The sequence below is a fragment of the Phalaenopsis equestris genome, unplaced genomic scaffold (assembly GCF_001263595.1).
Source record: "Phalaenopsis equestris unplaced genomic scaffold, ASM126359v1 Scaffold000241, whole genome shotgun sequence".
Lineage (NCBI taxonomy): Eukaryota > Viridiplantae > Streptophyta > Magnoliopsida > Asparagales > Orchidaceae > Phalaenopsis > Phalaenopsis equestris.
The window spans coordinates 163,436-169,462 of NW_018164683.1; positions in this window are offsets into that span (position 1 = coordinate 163,436).

Sequence of the window (6,027 nt, forward strand, 5' to 3'; positions counted from 1 at the left end):
ATTATACCACATGTATGATTTCTTAAAACTCATTACAACAACAACGACAACAACAACAACAACAACAAAGCCTTAATCCCACTTCGTGAAAAATATACTACATTATTTTTACTGCCTAACAAACTGCCTTCATTCTAATATGATTTAAAATGAGAATGAGAGATTTTATTCTCTATTTTTAAAATGATTTATGCTGTTCATAGTTTATAGTTATTCAAATCAAAATTTTGTCTGTCAAGATTGTTTTGATTGCTTCGATGGGTCCATCAACTTAGTTCAATTATTTTTTAATTAATGTAAACGTATCGTTTAAGAATTTCAAGCCAGATAAAACTTTATGTATGGAGTCTCAGTTGGATTTCATTCGTAAAAAATATATAATTTTTTTTGCATGATCAATTTCTTCAACAACATTACCAGTGGCATGCTTCAGCAATGATGATAAGGCTAATAAAAATTAAAAAACTTATGTACTACAATTAATACGAATTCAAAAAATATCACTACAGAAATGCATAAGAAAAAAAAAATAGATAGGAAATAACATCACCAATCTTATTTCAAAATATCCTAAATTGTTTCTTAGATTGAAAATAATTTTTTTGTTTAAAAAAAAAAAGGGACAAAGTGGCCATGAGCAACTGAAGATATACTGATATTTTATGCTTTTCAAATGAAGAATTTTTTCAAGAAAAAATTTAATTAGAGATCCCTTGAATAGTGCAGGTGAACTTTAAAAATTCATCTTGAGGGGCTGTTTAGTTACAAGTAGGATTTAGTTTGAAGAGGATATAATAAATCCTATAAATCTAGATTAGTATAGGCTTGAAGGGGTTAAATCATGAAAACTATTTGGTATGTTAATAAGTAAATCCTAATAAATCCCAAAAAATTGTTTGGCAACTCGCAGTGCGTGGTGTTTTCAAAGCTCACTACAATTTTGTTTGTTTGTAAACCCTAAACAAAATTTTGACAGTTTTTAAAAAAAAATGCATTTTAAGACCGTTGAAATCTGCATTTTCGCGCCAAACTTAAGCTTTGTTTGGCGCAGCTATAAGGCTACAGAGCAGCACTGCGCCGCTAAAAACTGGCTTTTGGGAAGGCGATGCGCTTGCGGCTGGCCGCAATCTACCCCAAACTCAGAACCCAATGAGTAATCCGCGGCCCGGCTTCCTCACTCAGCTTTTTACCCCATTACCCTACTTGATTCTCATTTCTTCTTCTCCCGTGAAAGAAGACAAACTGGAATCTTCTCCCCTCGCCTCCTCTTCTTCGCAACTTACTCCTCTTCTCCGGTGCATTTCACACTACCCAGCCACTTCCTCTTCTTCTCACGAGTTCCTCACGCATAAGTCTTCTTCCTTCTCTTCGCACTGCTACGATCTTTTTTTTTTTACTATTTTCTTTGAGTTCAGACAACGTTGATGTTCGCTTCAGTTGATTATGTTGATTAGCTATTCATTTTCTTAGGCTGATGGTCCTTAATTTGTCCTTGGAAAAATGGATTGCTAAGGCTGATGGTCTATTAAAACTCGTGGTTGTTGACAACAATCTTTCGGTCAGATTAGGCATATATTTGATGATGTTCACTATTCTACATGCATAAATAACTCTTCCAAATGTTTCTTTAGCTCTCCTTCTGTCATTAAAGAGGGATATCCCTATCTCCATAAAAAGGCCATATTGATGGAGAGAAAAAAAATCTAGAATTGCTCTTGATAATCACCATTTTTCTCACTTTATGTTGAAACTTTTCTTAAAGATACCCTTCACCTTTTTTGGACGTTTATGGAATTCATAAAATCATTCAAAAAGCTTAACATATTCTCAACAAAAGTAACATGTTCTAAGTTCATGCCTTGATATTCCTTTGACAGCTTTTGAGCTTTTTCAGTTCTTAGAATTCCCATCTCCTAGTATTTGGTAAGCCTTAGCATTTTTTTATGTAATTTTTATTTTTGCCTTCATTTATTTGTTTTCATTTCTTGTGAGCTCATGGAATAAACCATCTACTAGGTATACTCTATTTATTTTACGTGGAGGTGTACTATTTTTGGTTGGTGCTAGCCAGTTTTGATATGTTCTCTTCTTATTTTCATCTTTTTTTAGATAGTTTATAGTTTAAAATAATTGACTAATGGATTCCTTTTCACTGCTTTTAGGAAAAATAAGCTCCAATGCCTGCGGGCTAAAGACTTTCTTTTTGAGGTCACGGCATACCCACAGCTACGGTCGATACTTTTACAGATGCCCCCAAAGACTCGTAGAACAGTGTGACTTCTTTCAATGAGCTCACGGCTGAAAGTGATCGTGAATTGATAGCATCATTGGAGAACAGTTCATGATGAGATGACCATCATCTTCAAGTTAAAAACAATGTTATTATTAATTTACTTATAATTTTATTAGTTTTTTCTTTTTTTCGTAGCACTTTTGGTACTCAATATCTGAACTTTTATTATGTTTTGAAATGAGTTTCTGCTTTTGAAATATAAATACATGTGTGTCACAGTTCTTTTATAGATAAATTTACTGAACATGAGCAAAATGGGCAATTTTCCAGAAACAACTGCTCCACAGTTGTTTTGACACAGCTGCAACAAACAAGCAGTCAACTTTCCCACAGCAGCTTTCTGGGCAGTGCAGCTGCAGCTGAAAAACTGAGAAGCTGCGGCTATGCCAAATAGAGCCTTGGTTAAGTATGGTGACAACTTTCTAGCTGTGATCTAACATTTTAAAGAAAAAAATTGTAATAGTCACCACAGCTTTTTGAACAATAAATTACTTTTCAGCAGCTTTATAACAACATTTTAATAAGCTACAGCTACCCCAAACAGACTATAAATCTCTATATTCCCACAAGCTTCAATTTCTCTAAATCCTATAAATTTGGCTTCCTGTAGGATTTATCAAATCCTTAATTTAATGCAAAACGAAGGCAAAGCAACATTTAAGAACCTATAGGATTTATGCGATAGTTTTTTTGTACGTTTTGCCGGATTTAGTGTAAATTTTGCATAAATCATGCTTAAAAGAGGCTACCAAACAACCCCTAAGTGTGTTTTATAGAAAGATGTATACTATAACAAAGAAAGCTTTGACGACATTTACGTTGTTCTACATCGGTGATTTTAAGCACTTATAATAATCCAAGAGCGCTTTAGCAAGCTATAGTTCTACCATGGTTGTTTATTGTTGGCAGGAATTTCATAGCAAGAAAAGCCTTTTATAGTAGTTAATAATGGTTTCTTTAAACGCTGCCTTATCCAGCATGTGGCAATAAACATCAATTTAAGTTAGTGCATTACTGGAAGTTAGGCGATAGTTTAAAGCACCACATTTTGGAAAACATATTGTGGTCTAAATTATGATAACTATGGAACTATTGTGGTGGTGAAAACCGTCATAATAGGTTTTAATTTCTTTTTTGGTTCATCAAAGGGTATGTTTGTAGCACATGCAGCTTCTCAGCTTTTCAGCTACAGCTACACTACCCCAAGAAGTTGTTGCGGAGAAGCTGACTGCTTATTTGTTGCAGCTTTATGAAAAAGCTATGGGGCAGCTATTTCTGAAAAAATAACCATTCTGCCCTTGTTTAGTAAAATTGTTTAAAACAAAACTTTGGCAGCTCCAACTATAATACTTTAGAAGCAGAAATTTATTTAAAAACAGAACAAATTTCAGATACACAACCCACTTAATAGTGAGTACCGAAATTGCTAATGACAAAGAAAAAACTAATAGAATTATAAGTAAAGTAATGATGACATTGTGTTTAACATGAAGGCGGTGTTTGTCTCATCTCAAACTGTCCTCCAATGATGCTATCAATTTGTGATCACTTTTGGCAATGGAATCAACGTGATCTTCGGCTCATCGGAAGAAGTCACACTTCTCTGAGAGGCTCCGCATCCATCCATAAAACTGTCGACCGTAGTTGTGAGGCTCACGTGACCTCAGAAAAGAAGTATCTAGTTCGCAGTGTGTTATTTTGACCCCCAATTAATGAACTAAGGTAAAAAGGCACTTTTGTAATGTGGTATCGTTCACCTACCACATCTCACCTATCACTCACCTACCGATCACCTACCTCCCACCTACCACTCTCTTGCTTCTATAAATAGAGAGGGTGTGAGGCTTAGGAGAGCAAGGGAAGAGATCTTAAGCTACGTGCAAGGGAAGAGATCTTAAGTTACCACAAAGGAGGAGAGAATAGCTAGAGAGCTAGAGAGGAGGAGAGCATCTTGAGGCCTTGTATCAAGGTGTCGTTTGAGAGGGAGGCCATAGGAGGAAGATGAGGGCTTATCTCTATGTATAAGCTATGTATTCTCCATTTCTTTTGCCTTAGTGAACTATTTGATTGATTCCCTCCCGTGGACGTAGATCCAGTTGGATCGAACCACGTAAACAATCTGTGTTTGTTTGTGTTCTTTGTGTTTTCATTTCTATGTCAGGAAGTATATATCTCACAAGAATTGCCACCGTCTGTGGGAAGATCCATACTTCTTGGCTAGAGGTGTCCGCGTAAAGGTGTTTGCGGCCAGCGACGAAAAAGAGGAGTTCGACATTCACGAACAGAGGAGCAAGCAGATCACGTCGCAGGCAGTCAAATCGTGATAGATTTGATGAGCAGTGCAAGCTTTGATCGACTGGATTCACACCGCAGGTTGTGCGGTTCGGCGAGACGGAAAAGGAACAGTCCGCTAGCGAGGGCCGAAAATTTGCGATAGGGCTGCCAGCAGAGGATTTCTGTCTTGCGAGCAGCTTGGCCAGAGGGATGGCCAGAGGGAAGAGGTGGAGATCGCGCAGAGAAGGGGTCAGGGAGTTCCCTGTTCGGGAGTTTGCGAAGTAGGGGAACCTAAGCAGTTTGGCAAGGCGCGACGGCTCTGGAGAGGCAGTTATTCTCGTGCGCGAGGCATCTCGAACGAGAGGCAGAGGAGAAATTCCTGATTTGTTCTGCTGGACGCAGAGGAGTGCCTACGGAAAGGAGGTGCGAGCACAAAACAGGAAGTTTTCTCCGGTGAATAGGTGTGATCTCTGTCAGAGGGGATCGAAGCTCTCCGTTCAGTTGACGAAGGCAGTGAAGTTCACGAGGAGAAGTCTAGTTCTTGGAAGGGCTGCAAGTAGAATTCATTGGAATAAATCCTAGCCACGACAATGAGTTCCGTCAAATTCGACATTGAGAAATTCAATGGGAAGAATGACTTTGGCCTATGGAGAGTAAAGATGAGATCTCTATTTGTTCAGCAGAGTGTTGCAGAAGCCTTGCAAGGGTCGGCAGCATTGCCGGGCGACATGAACGAGAGGAGAAGATCGGCATACTGGACAAGGCCCACAGTTTGATAATCCTGAGCTTGGGCGACAAAGGTCTGAGGGAGGTGTCGAGAGAAACAACGGCTCAAGCACTTTGGGCCAAACTCGAGTACTCTACCTGACAAAGTCTCTGGCTAATAGGTTTTTTCTGAAGCAGCGTCTATACTCCTTCAAAATGCATGAAGACAAATCCGTCTCAGAGCAGATCGACGAGTTCAACAAGATCATCAACGACCTCGAGAACATCGACGTCAAGATGGACGATGAGGACAAGGCACTACTGTTGCTAAACTCTATTCCTAAGAGCTACGAGAATTTCAAGGATGCGATGTTCTATGGAAGGGTGCAAACTATTACTCTGGAGGAGGTTCAATCTCTGATTAGAGCCAAAGAACTTCAGAGGAAGCATGATAGGGACAAGGAATTCAGCGGAGACAGTCTTATTGTCAGAGGAAGATCTGACAAGAAAGATTCAAGAAATAGTCAGTACAGATCAAGGTCAAGCAAGGATGGCGGTAATCAGTCATCAATGGGATCTTTCAAGTGTTATCATTGTCACAAAGATGGTAATTTCAAGAGGAACTGCTCAGACAGGAAGAATAAGTATCAAGAAGAGCCAGAAGAATCAGGAGAAGCAAGCGTAGCCTCTGATGACTACGATTCTGCTGAGGCCCTGGTGATCACAGAATCTGAATCCAGTAAAGAGTGGATCCT